The sequence below is a fragment of the Acomys minous genome (assembly GCF_964271855.1).
Source record: "Acomys minous genome assembly, chromosome: 17".
Taxonomy (NCBI): Eukaryota; Metazoa; Chordata; class Mammalia; order Rodentia; family Muridae; genus Acomys; species Acomys minous.
Genome location: NC_140500.1, coordinates 25,646,802 through 25,664,084, shown reverse-complemented (window position 1 = coordinate 25,664,084; position 17,283 = coordinate 25,646,802). Strand labels below are relative to the sequence as shown.

Genomic DNA, 17,283 nt, shown 5'->3' with positions numbered 1-17,283 from the left:
AATGAACCCAGAGTCATGTGTCTCTGTCTATCGTGCCTTCCTCTCCAGGTCTCCATAATGCCCACAGCTTTGCTGCCTGTGGCGCCCAGCGCTTGGGACAACTTATAGGTGATGGTGCCAGAAAGCACAGGCCCAGTATCAGCATCTAGCAAGCAGCCACCGTTTTCTGTGTCTTTTTTTTTTTTTCCTTGTGTTTTTCCTTCATTTTTCTTAGCTGCTGTTGCAGCTGATTAAGAAAATTGGCAGGCCAGGCGTGGTGGTGCACGCCTTTAATCCCAGCACTCGGGAGGCAGAGGCAGGTGGATCGCTGTGAGTTCAAGGCCAGCTTGGTCTACAAAGTGAGTCCAGGACAGTCAAGGCTACACAGAGAAACCCTGTCTCGAAAAACCAAAAAAAAAAAAAAAAATTGGCAACAGGCTGGACATAGTGGCACATGAGTTTAATCCCAGCATTCAGGAAATGTACAGAGCATTCAGACTATCAAAATGTTGAAAAACTGGGGGTGGAGAGATGGCTCAGAGGTTAAGAGCACTGTCTGCTCTTCCAGAGGTCCTGAGTTCAATTCCCAGCAGCTACTTGGTGGCTCACAACCATCTATAGCGTGATCTGATGCCCTCTTCTGGCCTGAGGTATACATCCAGACAGCACTATATACATAGTAATAAATAAATCTTTAAAAAAAAAAAAACGGCTAGAGAGATGGCTCAGAGGTTAAGAGCACTGACTGCTCTTCCAGAGGTCATGAGTTGAAGTCCCAGCAACCACATGGTGGCTCACAACCATCTATAATGTGATCTGATGCCCTCTAAGGTTACAAGCAGGCAGAGCAATGTATATGTAATAAAATAAATCTTAAAAAAAGAAAAAAAAATGTTGAAAAACTTCAGTATTGCGCAGGGTTAACAAGATAGCTCAACAGATAAAGATGCTGCCACCAAATTTTTTTTTTTTTGAGACAGGGTTTCTCTGTTTAGCCCTGGCTGTCCTGGACTAGTTTTGTAGACCAAGCTGGCCTTGAACTCACAGCAATCTGCCTGCCTCTGCCTCCCGAGTGCTGGGATTAAAGGCGTGTGTGCCACCATGCCCTGTGGCCACCAAATTTCTATCCCCAGGACCCACAAAGTAGAGAGGAGAACCAACTCCAGGAAGTTGTCTTTTGACTTCCACTTACACAATGTTGCACATGAATAAATCAAAAAATCAAGTGTAGAAATATAGTCTGGGTTTGTTTGTTTTTTGAGATTGAGTTTCTCTTGTGTAGCCCTGGCTGTCCTGAACTTGCCTTGTAGACCAGGCTGACTTCAAACTCACAGAGATCCACCTGCCTCTGCCTCCTGAGTGCTGGGATTAAAGACGTGCACTACCACATCTGACCATACAATGTAATTTTTTTTTCCCAAGGTGGGGTTTCTCTGTGTAGCCCTGCTGGCCTGGAACTCACAAAGATCTATCTGCTTCCCAAGTGCTGGGTTTTAAAGCTTGCACCACTACCACCCAGCAAAACTACTCTCACCAGCCACCGCTGAAGTCTGCTCCAGCTGTGTTACTAAAATGTAGGTTCCTCCCTTTTTTCCTGGTATAATTATGTTGGGGTTTGCTTTGTTGTTGTTTAATTTCCTTAGAGCTGGAAAGATGGCTCTGCCATTAAGAGCACAAACTGTTCTTCCAAAGAACCCAAACCACAGCTCAAAACCATCTCTGGTTCCAGCTTCTTTGTTGTTGTTTTGTTTTTTCTGGCCTGTGAAGACAGAAGAGGGCATTGGATCCCTAAAACTGGAGTTAGAGTTGTGAGCTCACATGTGGTCACTGGGAACCAAACCTAGGTCCTCAGTAAGGGCAACCAAGAGCCTCTCCAGCCTCTCTCCACTTTTTTTGTTTTGTTTTGTTTTGTTTTTAAATTACTCATTTTTATTTTATGCACATTGGTGTTTTGTCTGCATGTATGTCTGTGTGAGGGTGTCAGATCTTGGAGTTACAGACAGTTGTGAGCTGCCATGTGAGTGCTACGAATTGAACCCTGATCCTCTAGGATAGCAGTCAGTGTGCTTAACCATCTCTCCAGTCCCCCCACCCCTCCCCCGCTTCCACTTGTAAGCCCTGTATTCCTGCTTTCTGTTGCTGTGATAAAGCACGACTCTGTGGGAGAAAAGGGCTTTTGGGTGGTGGTGGTGGTGGTTGGTCGGTTTTGACTTAAATGTCTTGCATTGAGGGCAGCCGTGGAACGAACCAAAGCGGAAGCAACACTGCTTGCTGACTTGTGGCTGGCTTAGCCTTTCTCTTACAGCGCAGTACACCTGCTCCGTCATGACAGCGCCCACAGTGCAGTGGGCCTCCCACATCAGCCAGTCAGGAAAATCCCTCACAGCTGCCTGGGCAGTGAGTGGCACACACAGAGAAACCCTGTCTCGAAAAACAAAATAAAACTAATAAGAAGAATGCGCATGAACATGGAAATAGTAGCAGAAAACAGGAACAAAAGTATCCTATCTACCCACCCACCCCCAACAGTAGGACAAAGGGAGCTGGAGAGATGGCTCAAGTGGTTAAGAGCACTGGCTGCTCTTCCAGAGGTCCTGAGTTCAATTCCCAGCAACCACATGGTGGCTCACAACCATCTATAATAGGATCTGGTGTCTTCTTCTGGTGTGCATGAAGACAGTGGACTCATACATAAATAAATCTTTTTTTAAAAAGCCAACAGAGCCGGGCGTGTAATCCCAGCACTCAGGAGGCAGAGGCAGGTGGATCACTGTAAGTTCGAGGCCAGCCGGGTTGGTCTACAAAGCAAATCCAGGACAGCCAAGGCTACACAGAGAAACCCTGTCTCAAGGGAAAAAAACAAAAACCAAAAAACAAGCCAACGGGACAAAGTTACTGGTCTTGGAACCTAGCCAAATTATTAATAACTACCACAGTGACCTTAAAGAAAATGCCTCTCACCTCCTGAAGCCAGCCACCCTCCTGCCACTGAAGCTCCCCGCCTTCCTCCGTGTTCTACACGAGACCCCTAAATCAGTGCATCCATTCTGTGCCACTCAGCCCGTCATGCATGTGAATATCCCCTTCATTTCCTGCACGGATTGGTAGTGTTTGGGTGGTAGGAAATAATTTCACAAAGGGATGCACTGCCGTCCCCCTGTCCACCGGTTCGTACACTGTGACTTTGATATTCTGTCTTGGAGAGGGAGACTGCTTTCTTTGGAAACTAGGTAATAGGAGGCAGTGCAGCCTTCTGCTTTTTTGGAATGCTGGCTCTCAGGGCCCGGTCATATGCCAGGAAAATCTCCAGGCAGCCCGTGAAGAAGCCCATGCAGAGAGGAACACGGACCAGGCCCGGAACTCAGCTGCAGTCAGGGCCAGGGGCCAGCACGCCATTGCCAGCCATGGAGTGACCTGGCCTGAAAAGCACATCCTGCAGCCCCAGCCTGCTACCCTGACTAAGCCGCACAGTGGGAACTGAAGCTGCCCAAAGCTGTTGCAGGAGCAACAGAAGCGATGACAAGCTCCTCGCAGAGGAGTGAATTAACATGCTTGAAACCCATTTTGCCAAAATGATACCTTTTGGGTGATTTATATTTATTGCTTTTAAATTTTTAGGCCAGGTGGTGGTGGCTCAGGCCTTTAATCCCAGCACTCAGGAGGCAGAGGCAGGCGGATCTCTCTGAGTTCAAGGGCAGCCTGATCTATAAAGTTAGTTCCAGGATAGCAAAGGCTACCTAGAGAAACCCTGTCTCTAAAAAACAAATTAAAGTAACAATTTATATATATACATACATGTGTGTGTGTGTGTGTGTGTACATGAGTGCAGGCACCTCCAGAGGAGGGGTCAGATTCCTTGGAGCTGGAGGTAGAAGCAGTGGTGAGGCATTCCATTATGAGTGCTAGGATCGTCCCAGATCCTCTGCAACAACAATAGTGCTCTTCAGAGCCACCTCTCCAGCCCTATACATTCATTTATTTATTTATTTATTTAGGGTTTTTTTTTTTTAAAGACAGGGTTTCTGTGTGTATCGTTGGCTGACCTGGACTCACTTTGTATACCACCCACATATATACCTGCATATTCACATACACTAAAGCAATACGTACATACACATGCATAAAGCGAGAGGGATGGCCTTTGTTGATTAGACTGCTCTCAACGCTCAAGCACAAGCAATTCTGTCTCAATGCCATTATGCCTGGCAAAATTTTAATTTTGTTGATTTTAAAGATTTATTTTTAGGGGCTGGAGAGATGGCTTAGCATTTAAGGGCACTGGCTACTCTTCCAGAGGACCAGGGTTCAAATCCTAGCACCCACATGGCAGTTCACAACTGTCTTGTAGCTCCAAGATCTGATACCCTCACACAGATACACGTGCAGGCAAAACACCAATGCACATGAAATATAAATAAATAATGTTTTTTGAGACAGGGTTTCTCTGTATAATAGCCCTGCCTGTCCTATACTTACTTTGTAGACCAGGCTGGCCTTGAACTCACAGCAATCCACCTGTCTCTACCTCCCAAGTCGTGAGATTAAAAGCATGCGCCACCACACCTGGCTAAGACATGTCTTATTCTGTAGCTCTGGCCAGCTCTGAAACTCGCTCGCTTTATAGATTGGCCCTGCACCTCCAGTAGTCATTTCTGCCTCTGCCTCTTGAATGAATGTGTGTGTGTGTGTGTGTGTGTGTGTGTGTGTGTGTGTGTGTGTGTGTGCGCGCGCGCTGGGGTGGGGTGGGAGTGGGGGAGGGAGGATAAGTGCAGAGAAGAAAGGAAAGGAAACTGAGCCCAGAGAAGATCTGGACCTTCACTTGCATGCTACTGGATGTGTTTTCCTGATTGTGAAGCCTCAGAAGGTGGGTAAAGCCTGCTGCCCCTACGCTCAGGCAGGTGGCTGGGCCTCAGTCTTCACAGATGTGTAGGATTAGGAACCATCAGGTGAGGAGTTCTCAGGGACGGAAGTGCTGAAATCGCCATACATGGTGGCTCACACCCTTCATCTCAGCACTGGGGAGACGGATGCAGGAGGATCGCTATGAGTTTAAGACCAGCCTGAGCTACAGAATAAAACTAAACAAAAAATATTAAAAAGCCAGCTATGGCAGAATGGAGGTACTCCTGCTGTCTCAGGGGAGGCTGCACTGTGGTTAGCGCCTGCCCACCAAAGCATGAAGGTAGGACAGATGTTAGGTGTGTCGTGGCCAGCCCATAGTCTGGCACTAAAAGTGAAATTGAAATGTTGGAACGCCACCCAAGGGTGGAGTCAGGTGAGACTTCTGACTGCTCATGAGGAAACGCCAAGAAAACGCGTATTGCGGCCTCTTTGTTTCTTCAAAACAAAATTGTTCTTGGAATGTGGTTTTTGTGCTCCTCCCAGGTGTAGTGAATAGGAGTGAGCTTACTTCAGCCGTTGTTGTGCATGTGCCTCTATGAAAAACATCTTTTTGCCACTTACAGCCTGTCCTTGTGACTGAACCACCTTATGCAGGTGACTCTCCTTAACCCTCAGAGTAGAAATTGTCCCATGCTCCAAATAAAGTTGGCTATTGAGGGAGATTTTAGCCTCCCTTATTTTTAGGCCTTGCTCTCTCAGGCTCACTTAGCCAACTAGAGCACTGAACAGTGAAGATGGCTGCCCTGGCTGCCCTGCACATGCTACAGCATCTACACAGACACGGAAACACCGGGCTGATTTCCAGGGCGGTAGCACTCAGGAGGCAGAGGCAGGTGGATCTCTGAATTCAAGGCCAGCCTAGTCTACAGAGGGAGTTCTAGGACAGCCAAGGCTACACAGAGAAACCTTACTTTAAAACAAAAACAAAGCCGGGCGTGGTGGCGCACACCTTTAATCCCAGCACTTGGGAGGCAGAGGCGGGCGGATCGCTGTGAGTTCGAGGCCAGCCTGGTCTACAAAGTGAGTCCAGGACAGCCCAGGCTAACACAGAGAGACCCTGTCTCGAAAAAAAAGAAAAAAGAAAAGGAAAAACAAAGAAAATTTGGCATTAGAAGTTTAAAGATAGCCAGGCAGCCGGGCGTGGTGGCCTTTAATCCCTCAGGAGGCAGAGACAGGTGGATCACTGTGAGTTCAAGGCCAGCCTGGTCTACAAAGTCCAGGACATCCAAGGCTACACAGGAAAACCCTAACTCAAAAAAAAGTTTAAAGATAAATGCTCAAATTGTAAAGTTGTCAAAATATAAAATTCCTGTTCTATAGACAGTTTTAGACTTTATTTCCAGAACTGAGAATCCGCGATAGTAAGCATTGTGTCAGTTTACTGCATCAATATGCTCAGCTATAAGAGGATGTCCAAGCCTGGCGGAGGTGGCGCACGCCTTTAATCCCAGCACTTGGGAGACAGAGACAGGTGGATCATTGTGAGTTCAAGGCCAGCCTGGTCTACAAAGTGAGTCCAGGCCAGCCAAGGCTACACAGAGAAGCCCTGTCTCAAAAAAAAAATGTTCAACCAATGATATTCTGACTCCTGAGACAGTTATTGGGGTATGCTCTCTGTCTCTCTGTCTCTCTATCTCTCTCTCTCTCTCTCTCTCTCTCTCTCTCTCTCTCTCTCTCTCACACACACACACACACACACACACATAAATGTGAAAAGAAAATTTTAAAAACAGGATTCATTCATTTGCTGCTTCCAAGAAAATATCATCAAAGGTGAACATAATATGTCCTGGTTCACTCCTATTTTCAATTTAATAGCCACAGTTATCTGAGAGAAAAGCCAGGATTAAGGAATTGCTAGATCAAACTGACGGTGGGTATGTCTTTAGGGAACTGTCTTGATTGATAATTGGTGCAGAGGGTCAGTACACTTGCGGGCAGTACCATCCTTAGACAAGAGGGCTTGGGTTTTATAAGAAAACTAGCTAAGCATGTGTCAGAGTGAAACAGAGCAAGCAAGCAGTGTTCCTCCATGGCTTCTGCTTCAGGGTCCTGCTTGAGTTCCAGCCCTGACTTTGCTCAGTGGACTGTGGCCTGGAAACATAAGCTAAATAAAGGTTCTTTCTACCCCAAATTGCTTTTAGTTAGTGTTTTATCACAGCAACAGAAAGGTGGCTATAACACTACCTTAGGGTGGAAGGATGCAAAAGATATTCTGTGAAAAGAGAACTAAATAACAAGTGACATTGCTGCTCTAATATCTGATAAAATAAACCAGGCAGTGGTGGCGCACGCCCTTAACCCCAGCACTCGGGAGGCAGAGGCAGGCGGTTCTCTGTGAGTTCGAGGCCAGCCGGTCTACAAAGTGAGTCCAGGCCAGCCAAGTCTACACAGAGAAGCCCTGTCTTGAAAAACAAAAACAAAAACAAATCTGATAAAATAGACTTCACACCAGAGACAGGATGTAGCTGTCCTAGAGCTCATAATGTGGACCAAGCCTCAAACTCACAGAGAGCTCCTGCCTCTGCTTCCCGAGTGCTGGGATTCCAGCTTAGCCTACACCACCAGGCCCCTTGAGACAGTTTCTTCATACTGATTAAGCAAATAATCCACCAAGAGAGCATTACATGAGCCGGGCGTGGTGGTGCACGTCTTTAATCCCAGCACTCGGGAGGCAGAGGCGGGCGGATCGCTGTGAGTTCGAGGCCAGCCTGGTCTACAAAGTGAGTCCAGGACAGCCAAGGCTAACACAGAGAGACCCTGTCTTGAAAAAGCCAAAATAAATAAATAAATAAATAAAAAGAGAGAGCATTACATATATGCACCAAACTCAGGGACATCCGGATTCATAAAACAAGTTCTACTATATATAAAATCATTGATTATCCCTAACAAAATGATATTGGGTGGTTTCAGTATCTCATTCTCATGAATAGATTGCTTATCCCAGCGAAAAATAAACCTGGAGAAACAAATGACATCTCAGAGCATTCCATGCAAACACTGTAGAATACAAATTGTCTGCATAAGCCATGGAATGCTCTAAAATAGGTGATATATTAGGTAACAGAGCAAGTCTCAGCAAATACAGGAAAACAAATAATTTCTTATATCTGACCACCTTAGAATAAAGTTAGAAGTAGCAAGAGAAGCCATGGAAATCTTACAGACACTGAGAAGGACACGACTAAATGCTGAATGAGTCGCTGAAAAAAAATTGAGAAGGAAATTAAAAATTCTTAGACTTGACTGAAAAATGACACAACAAGCCAAAAATCTTCTGTAAACACGGCAAACTTTTATTCAATGAAGAAACTGCCTACAGATTGGAGAAAATCCTCACCAGCTATACACCAGAGAGGATTGGTATCTAGAATACATAAAGAACTAAAGAAAAAAATCATCAAGAAAACAAGCAACCCGCCAGCCGTGGTGGCTCAAGCCTTTAATCCCAGCACTCGGGAGGCAGAGGCAGGAGGATCTCTGTAAATTCAAGGCCAGCCTGGTCTATAAAGCAAGTCTAGGACAGCCAAGGCTACACAGAGAAACCCTGTCTCAAAAAACCTAAATAAATAAATAAAATAAAAAAAAACAAGCAACCCATCAGGCGCAGTAGCGCACTCCTGTGATCCCAGCACTCAGGAAGGTAGACACAGGCGCATCTCATATAAAAGCCCTATGTTCTCTCTTCTACAATAGACAGCACTCCATGAAACTTAAAGCAGAAACAAACCCTTCCTCTCCTAAATTGCTTCTGTCAGGTACCTGTCACAGTGATGACACACGTGTAACTACTACAGTTCGTGTACCTGACCCAACAATTCCATTCCTGCCTGTTCTGCAGAAAGGTCTCATACAATTTACAGCATAGACTTCTGTGACTGTGACCATTGTATTATTATTTATGGTTGTGTAGAGGTCAAAGTAAACCAGTTTCCAAAGATGATAAAGGCACAGTGGGGAAAATTCTCTGACAGGTAAATAAATATCTGACATTTTATTTGCTCACCAAAACCAAGGGTGCAGACAGTGGGGAAGTAGTCTTTCCTCATGGAGGAATCTTTGGTTATCCAACATCATAAGTATATGCAACATTGAATGGGCTCAGCAGGTTGACTCTATATATTCGTGTGTGTGTGTGTGTGTGTGTGTGTGTGTGTGTGTGTGTGCAGCTATATCAACAATTAGGGAGGAGGAGGCCAGGAGTTTGGTAGGGAGTGAGGAGGAGGATAGAACATGCGAGGAGTTAGAAAAAGAAAAGGAATAGAAGGAAATGATCTAATATTTTAGTTTTAAAAGCTAAAAGAAAGCTGGGGATGGTGGCGCACACCTGTAATCCCAGCACTAGGAAGGCAGAGGCAGGCAGATTGCTGTGAGTTCAAGGCCAGCCTGGTCTACAAGGTGAGTCCAGGACAGCTAAGATAACATAGAAACCCTGTCTCAAAAAACAATAAATAATAAATAAAAGCTAAAAGAAGGCTGGGCATGGTGGCACACACTTTTAATTCCAGCACTTAGGGACAGAGGCAGGTGGATCTCTGTGAGTTCGAGGCCAGCCTAGTCTACAAAGTGAGTCCAGGATAGCCATAGCTACACAGAGAAACCGTGTCTCAAGAAACAAAAGAGAGAAAAAGAACAGAAAACTGAAAGAATTAGACAGTGACACAAGATCAAGTCAACAAGATGAGTTCACTTCCCAACAGACAACACTAGTGGTCTCAGTAAGTGACTGACACAAAAGAGAGGACAAGAATGGGGGATAGAGGCGAGCTGAGGAGGCTGGGCACTGTAGTGCACACCTGTAATCCCAGCACTCGGGAAGCTGAGGCAGGCGGATCTTCCTGAGTTCGAGGCCAGCCTGGTCTACAAAATGAGTCCAGGACAGCCAAGGCTACACAGAGAAACCCTGTTTCATAAAACAAAACAAAAATAGTTCTTCAAGGGGGCTGAAGAAATGGTTCAGTGGTTGAGAACACTGTCTGCTCTTCCAGAGGTCCAGCGTTCCAGAAGTGGTGGCTCAGAACCATCTATAATGTGATCTGGTGCCCTCTTCAGGCATGCAGGTGTCCATGCAGATAGAGCACTCTATACATTAAATAAATAAATAAATATATATATATATATATATATATTTTTTTTTTTTTTTTAATTTTAAAGTTCTTCAAAAGTAAGTCAGCAAAGCGAGGGGGTGGGCTGGAGAGATGGCTCAGTGGTTAAGAGCACCGCCTGCTCTTCCAGAGGTCCTGAGTTTAATTCCCAGCAACCACATGGTGGCTTACAACCATCTATAATGTGATCTGATGCCCTCTTCTGGCCTGCAGGTGTACATGCAGACAGAATACTGTATACTTAATAAATAAATTTAAAAAAAGAAAAAAAGGGCTGGAGAGATGGCTCAGAGGTTAACAGCACTCCCTGCTCTTCCAAAGGTCCTGAGTTTGATACCCAGCAACCACATGGTGGCTCACAACCATCTATAATGAGATCTGGTGCACTCATGCAGAAATACATGCAGGCAAAACACTGTATACTTAATAAATATTTTTGTTTTTAAAAAGCAAAGGGGCAGTTACAACAGATTGCTGTGTGTTCCGCAGGGCATGAGTCCAAAAGCAAAAAGTCAAACCACCAGCACACATATTTTCCAAAGGAAGACTTGCCAATGCCCAACTACGTTTCACGTGTCTGAAATTCTAGGAAGACTAAAACTGTACAGATGACAGTGGGTAGGGGACAGCAGTTAAAGAACCCTTCAGAGAATGAGGACCACAGAAGGACAATGCGGATTTTGGGGTGATAGCAAGTTTCTGTATTCTGACTGTGGAATTATCATAGTTGGATACAATTTGTCAGATTTTACTAAAATTCCTAAAGTAGTGAGTTGTATCATATGTAAATTTTAACTCAGTAAAGCTGATCAGGTAAGAGAAATTACAGTCAAATGGCATAGGTTAATGAGGATGGCTAGTGAGTCTAAAGGGAATAAAATAAATAAATAAACACAAAAGAGGGGGTTCACATGGGTGGGTGCTAATAATACATTATGAACTACAGGGAGATGTTAGCCCTCTACAGCTTTGGTTGAAGAAATGAATAGCTCTGGCAGATGCCTTTAAATGTCCAAACCAGCATCAATCCTGGCTTTCTCTCTTAAAACAGAATGCTGTAGCCTGGGCGGTGGTGGTGCCCGCCTTTAATCCCAGCACTCAGGAGGCAAAGGCAAGCGGATTGATGTGAGTTCAAGACCAGCCTGGTCTACAGAGTCCAGGACAGCTAAGATAACATTGAGAAACCCTGTCTTCAAAAACAAAAACAAAAAACAAACAAAAAAACCAGAATGCCGTCAATAAGTTTGTTCAGGATGGTGACAATATGCTTGCATGAAGGTGGGTGTGTCCATGTTCCTGACTCCGTTCTGGCCACAGAGATTTGGGTGTGTCCAGACTACTCTTACAACCCCACCCCTTCCCCTGCTGCACACCGCCCCTGCCCTGCCACATACCACCCAACACAAGGCATTGAACACAGCTTTTTGCATGCTAGGCGACTGCTTTACCACTAGGTCCCACACCCCAGATCCGTTGACAGAGTTTCCGTGAAAGCCTCTTATATTTGTCAGATTCAGCTGGAAGGTCTTTTGACGTTATAATCTCTCTGGTGGGGATGTGAGGCAGGTGTTGAGTGACAGATGGCACCAGGAGGCAAAAAGCAGGGAGATGAAAGACGCTAGCAAAGATGAGGAGTGTGAGGGGCACAGGGAGCCTGAGACATCAGTGAGTATGGGAAGCCACTGCTCCAGTGCTCTGCTCTAGATCTAGATTTTCAGAGTTTTTGTAAGGTGGAAAAAAATCTACATGCATTTAGTCAAGCCACGTAGGAAGGTGTACACAAATGGATATTCTCTCTCTCTCTCTCTCTCTCTCTCTCTCTCTCTCTCTCTCTCTCTCTCTCTCTCTGACAAAGTCTCAATATATAGCACAGGCTGATCTTGGACTTGTGATCCTTCTACCTCAGCCTCACAAGTGCCAGGACTATAGAGACAAGTACCAATATTTCTGTCTTATTCCGCCATTTTTAACCTGGAGGCAGAAGTGGTAGAGTATTGGCCTAGCGTGTACAAGGACCTGGTTTCAGTCATAAGTGCTGGAAATTAAAACAAGCAAAAGCTGAGCAGTAGTGGCACACTCCTTTAATCCCAGCCCTCAGGATTTGTGTTTGAGGCCAGCCTGGTCTACAGAGAGAGCTCTGGGACATCCAGGGCTACACATTGAAACCCTATCTTGAAAAACCAAACAAACAAAAACAAAACCCAAGCTGTTTTGGACTGGTTTAAACTGACAAATCATATGAAAGAAGAAACACATCAAAAACAGGGAAGAAAAGTAAACGATGCACTCGACCATGCAGAAGCCCCACATTCTCTTCACAAGGTCGTTTACCCAGGAAATACCGAGCACACACGGCCAATGTAGTGCAGTCACTCAGAACCTGTTCAAAGAGGAGAGGGTTACATATGCGTGCAGAGAAGCAGGGACACACATAGGTCCTTCCAACAATGGATTTCCTGAGTTGCTTTCATTACATCAATAGATTCTCATCCAGGGCATGGGGGCCATCTGTTCTCGGGCAGCAAGTGCGGAACAAAAGATAACTTTTCAGGATACAGGTTTTCTGCAAGAAAGTACATAAAGTTACTATGAGCAATGAAACCCAAGAGAAACCCCCCTGACAAGAGGGATCTTCTCACCAAAGAGCAGTAATTGAGCCAATGGGCACAACTAGACTTGTTTTCTGTAGGAACTATGAAAATGCCACATCACACACACACACACACACACACACACAGAGAGAGAGAGAGAGAGAGAGAGAGAGAGAGAGAGAGAGAGAGAGAGAGAGTTTTACAGTTGTTAAAGCCAAACAGTTAATAAAGCTTTTCATTAATAATAACTAACTGTGCTTCATATTTGTGGGAAATAAGCATTTGCAAAGTGCTTTCTCTCACAAGATTTATTTGAGCACATTTGTGTGATGTAGATGAGATCAGTATTAATTTCTCTAAAAGATGCATCCCTCGTGTGTGTGTGTGTGTGTGTGTGTGTGTGTGTGTGTGTGTGTGTGTGTGTGTTTGAGAGAGAGAGATGGGTGGGACTCACCTAACTGCAGCTTCAAGGACATCTAACTACAAAGGGCATCTGACCTTCAGGAGACACCACTGTCAAGATAGAATTGTGGTTTTCTTTTTCTTGCTTTTTTTCTTCTTTCTTTTTCTTTCTTTCTTTTTTTTTTTGTTTGTTTTTTGTTTTTTTTTTCAAGACAGGGTTTCTCTGTGTAGCCTTGGCTGTCCTAGACTCACTTTGTAGACCAGGCTGGCCTTGAACTCATAGTGATCCACCTGCCTCTGCCTCCCAAGTGCTGGGATTAAAGGCGTGCACCACCACCACCCGGCTCTTTCTTTTTCCTTCTTTCTTCCTTTTTGTATGTGTTTGGGGGGATTTTTCAAGACAATGTTTCTCTGGGTAGCTCTGGCTGTCCTGGAACTCACTCTGTAGACCAGACTGGCCTCGAACTCACAGAGATCTGACTGTCTCTGCCTCCCAAGTGCTGGGATTAAAGATGTGAGCCACTGCTGCCCAACTAACCTTAAACTTTTTTTTTTCCAGGCAGAGTTTCTCTGTGTAACAGCTCTGACTGTCCTAGACTCACTTTGTAGACTAGGCTGGCCTCAAACTCATAGTGATCCACCTGCCTCTGTGCCACCGTGCCTGGTTTATGAACCCCTATCTTTAAAGTACATTTCAGGCTGGGTGGTGGTGGTGCATGCCTTTAATCCCAGCACTTGGGATACAGAGCAAGTTCCAGGACAGCCAGGGCTACACAGAGAAACAACAACAACAACATCATCATCAACAACAACAACAACAACAACAATAATAATGTACATTTCAGAGAGCTCTAAGTGTGTTGTAAAAGGTCTTGAATCTGTTACCTATTCTCCAGGCCAGTCAGAGTTTGTCAATTTTCTCTGCACCAATTATACTGTTTGAATTTGTTTAGGGGTTGATACCCCAAGAAGAGTCCTGGAGATATGGCCTCATTATCTGTGTTTATCACAATCTTCAGGGCATGAGCAAGCCTTCCAAACATGATCAGATAAAGTTAAGTTTAGTACTTTCCTGAAAAAGACTCGGACATAGTTTTCTCAGGAAAATCCATAAAATGAGTCATAATGCAGAAAGTCCACAAGAATGTAACATGCAGAGACTAAAAGCCGAAAAGTGAGAGACAGAATGACAGTGATTATAGCATTCAGCTTTTCTGGAACTGTGTCATACAGCTGTGCTGGCTTCATGACATGGCTGTGTCAGGTACCAAGGGGGGTTGACTCTGACATATCCCCAGAAGGCTCCTCAGAGCTTCCTGGTTGTTTTCTTCTCTATTCTTTTTGGTTTTTTGAGACAGGGTTTCTCTGTGTAGCCTTGGCTGTCCTAGACTCACTTTGTAGACCAGGCTGGCCTCGAACTCACAGCAATCTGCCTGCCTCTGCCTCCTGAGTGCTGGGATTAAAGGCGTGCACCTCCACATTGTGCTTGGTTGTTTTTTTATACTGCCCAGGAAAACCTCCCTGTGGGCTGCACTGTCCATAGTGCTGGCGCCTCCCATATCATCAATAGTACAGAAAATGCCTCACAGAGTCACCTGCAGGCCAATCTGACTGAGCAATTCCACTTAAGATTCCCTCTTCCCAGATGACTCTAGCTTATGTCAAACTGACAAAACAAAACAAAAGTTAATAAGCAGATACAAACAGAATTAAGGGGATTTTTTAAAATTTTATTTATTTATTTATTTATTTATTTTGGTTTTTTGAGGCAGGGTTTTTCTGTGTACCCTTGACTGTCCTGGACTCACTTTGTAGCCCAGGCTGGCCTCGAATTCACAGCGATCCGCCTGCCTCTGCCTCCCGAGTGCTGGGATTACAGGCATGTGCCACCACGCCCAGTTTGAGGGAAAAATCTTTTTAAAAAGCCACAAGGAGATGGAACCTTCCTGCAGGCAGAAAACCATAAAAAACCTAAACTGGGAATATTATGTCCCACTTGCCCTACTGTAGGAGCCCCTAGACTCATCCGGGAGCAGTGAAGGCAGCAGCTGGCAGGCAGCAGCATGACTGCCCTAGTCCTCATGCATGCTTCAGGGAACTCGGACCCTCTACACTGCAGTGCTCCCTGGGGTCACTAGCCCCTGGCAGCACCCAGCACTACTAGAGCTCAGGTGTGACACGCCTGGTCCTGCCCGTTTGAGAGGTGACTGCAATTACTCTGGTAACTTAAGTTTCTCTTCTGAGGCTCCTTACAGCTCTAGTCTCAGCTCCGCTCTCCTCCCTCCCATCCTTTTCCTACCTTATCCCCCCTTGAGCAGTCGGCCACTTCTTCACAGAACTCAGTGGCCACTTCCAGAACAAATAGAGTGCCTGCCTGTGCAGGGACAGTACATGGGCACGCAGGGTACCAACGAGGGTCCCTCCCAGTGCTCAGGAGCCGGGACACGAGGGCACCACAGTCACTCACGGAGAAGGATGCGGTTAACATGCTGTCCTGGCTGCTGCCCTTTCTCGACCATTGAGGCAGGGCTTCAGAAACTGGGCGTGGGATGGGGATGTGTGCCGGGCTATTGGGAACCGGAGTCAGCAGCCACAAGCCAGGAGTGAATTGCCAGGACCACCTCTCAGGCCACTGTGATTGCTTCAGCTGTCACTCAGTAAACTGTCATGTTGCTTTCACAGCACAGATTGCCAACAACTCAGCGTTCCACTCCACTCCGGGTCCGGGGTCCCTGCTGTGGCTGCCACCACTGCTTCCTATGACTACTATAGCCAGCACGCCCAGCAGTCAGCAGGAGAAGAGAAGCCAGAACTATTGTGAGTATTCGTGTTGAATGGCATGGCTATACCACCGCCCGGGGGAGGGGTGTGGGGGTCAGAGGACAACTTGGTTTTCTCCTTCCATTGTGGGTTCCTGGATCAGATTTGGGTTCACAGGCTTTGTTACAAGCACTTTCACCTGCTGAGGCATTTTGCAGGCTGGAGGGAGGTCTCTTAGGGTCCTAATGGGCAACATCAGCCCAGGAGAGGAGCTATGTATGACCTGCTGACTTGAGCGTTTGCCTATTTCTTCAAACGAGCCATTTACTTGCCAGCTTTGTCTCCTAGCACCAACCACCCTCCCTGGGGCTTGTGCTTGTACCAACCATAGCCTTGTCTTTTGGCTCCAGCTGTAGTAACCCCTCCCCCAGACACGGTGCTTACTCTCACAGGTAGGCGGAAAGGTGTGCACAGCTGTTGGAAAAAAGACATGTAATCAAGAGCCGTGAAAGTGAAACAGCTTTTAATATGCAATTCAGCAGAGAGGGATGTCAGCATATAGACAGAGCAAAAATGGCCACCACACTGGTTAGGTGATGCTAAGCCACACTGGTTAGAGAAATACTACCAGCCCAAACCATCATGGCCAAGTTCATTAAAGCAAGTGTTTTTATTCTCATACACAGGATGTCTCTCCCTAAGGTGGGGTTCAAGAGGTCAGCACTGGAGTTCAAGGCCAGCCTGGATACAAAGTGAGTCCAGGACAGCCAAGGCTACACAGAGAAACCCTGTCTTGAACCCTCCCCCCCCCAAAAAAAAAGAAAGGAAGAAAGAAAGAAAGCTGACAGCTGGGTGTTGGTGGCACACACCTTTGAACCCAGAACTCAGGAGGCAGAGGCTGGCGGATCTTCATGAGTTAGAGGCCAGCCTGGTTTACAAAAGTGAGTCCAGGTAGCCAGGGCTATTACACAGAGAAATCCTGTCTCAAATGCGCCCCTCCAAATAAATAAATAAATAATAAGTAAATAAACAAACCCAAGCTGACAGCTGGACGTGGTGGCTCACGACTTTAGTTCCTTGCAATTACACAGAGAAAAGAGAGAGAGAGAGAGAGAGAGAGAGAGAGAGAGAGAGAGAGAGAGAAAGAGAGAGAGAGAGAGAGAGAGAGAGAGAGGGAGGGAGAGGGCGAGCACACTGAGCAAGCCACAGAGGAACAAGCCAGTATGTAGCAACTCTCCATGGTGTTTGCTTCAGTTCCTGACTCCAGGTTCCTGCTTTGAATTCTCACCCTGCTGCCCTCAGAGATAAAGTGTGAGCTGAGGGTTGTTAGAGAAAATAATCCATTTCCTCCCCAAGCTTGCTCTTTGCCATTGTGTTTATGACAGCAGGAAAAATCCTAAATTCAGGCTGGAGAGATGGCTCAGAGGTTAAGAACAGTGGTTGCTCTTCCCAAAGTCCCTAGTTCAACTCCCAGCAACAACATGGATGCTCATAACCATTTATAATGAGATCTGGTGCCCTCTTCTGGTATGCAGGTGTAC

The 17,283-nt window shown here is 45.9% G+C and overlaps 1 long non-coding RNA gene across 1 annotated transcript; it reads left to right on the top strand.

The window, feature by feature from the left end:
- Positions 1-10,774: 10,774 nt before the first annotated feature.
- On the top strand, positions 10,775-16,916 carry LOC311588468. The gene is made up of 3 exons (XR_014776209.1): positions 10,775-11,267; positions 15,665-15,799; positions 16,429-16,916. It is a non-coding gene; the product is annotated as an uncharacterized lncRNA (long non-coding RNA).
- The last annotated feature ends 367 nt before the right edge of the window (positions 16,917-17,283 follow it).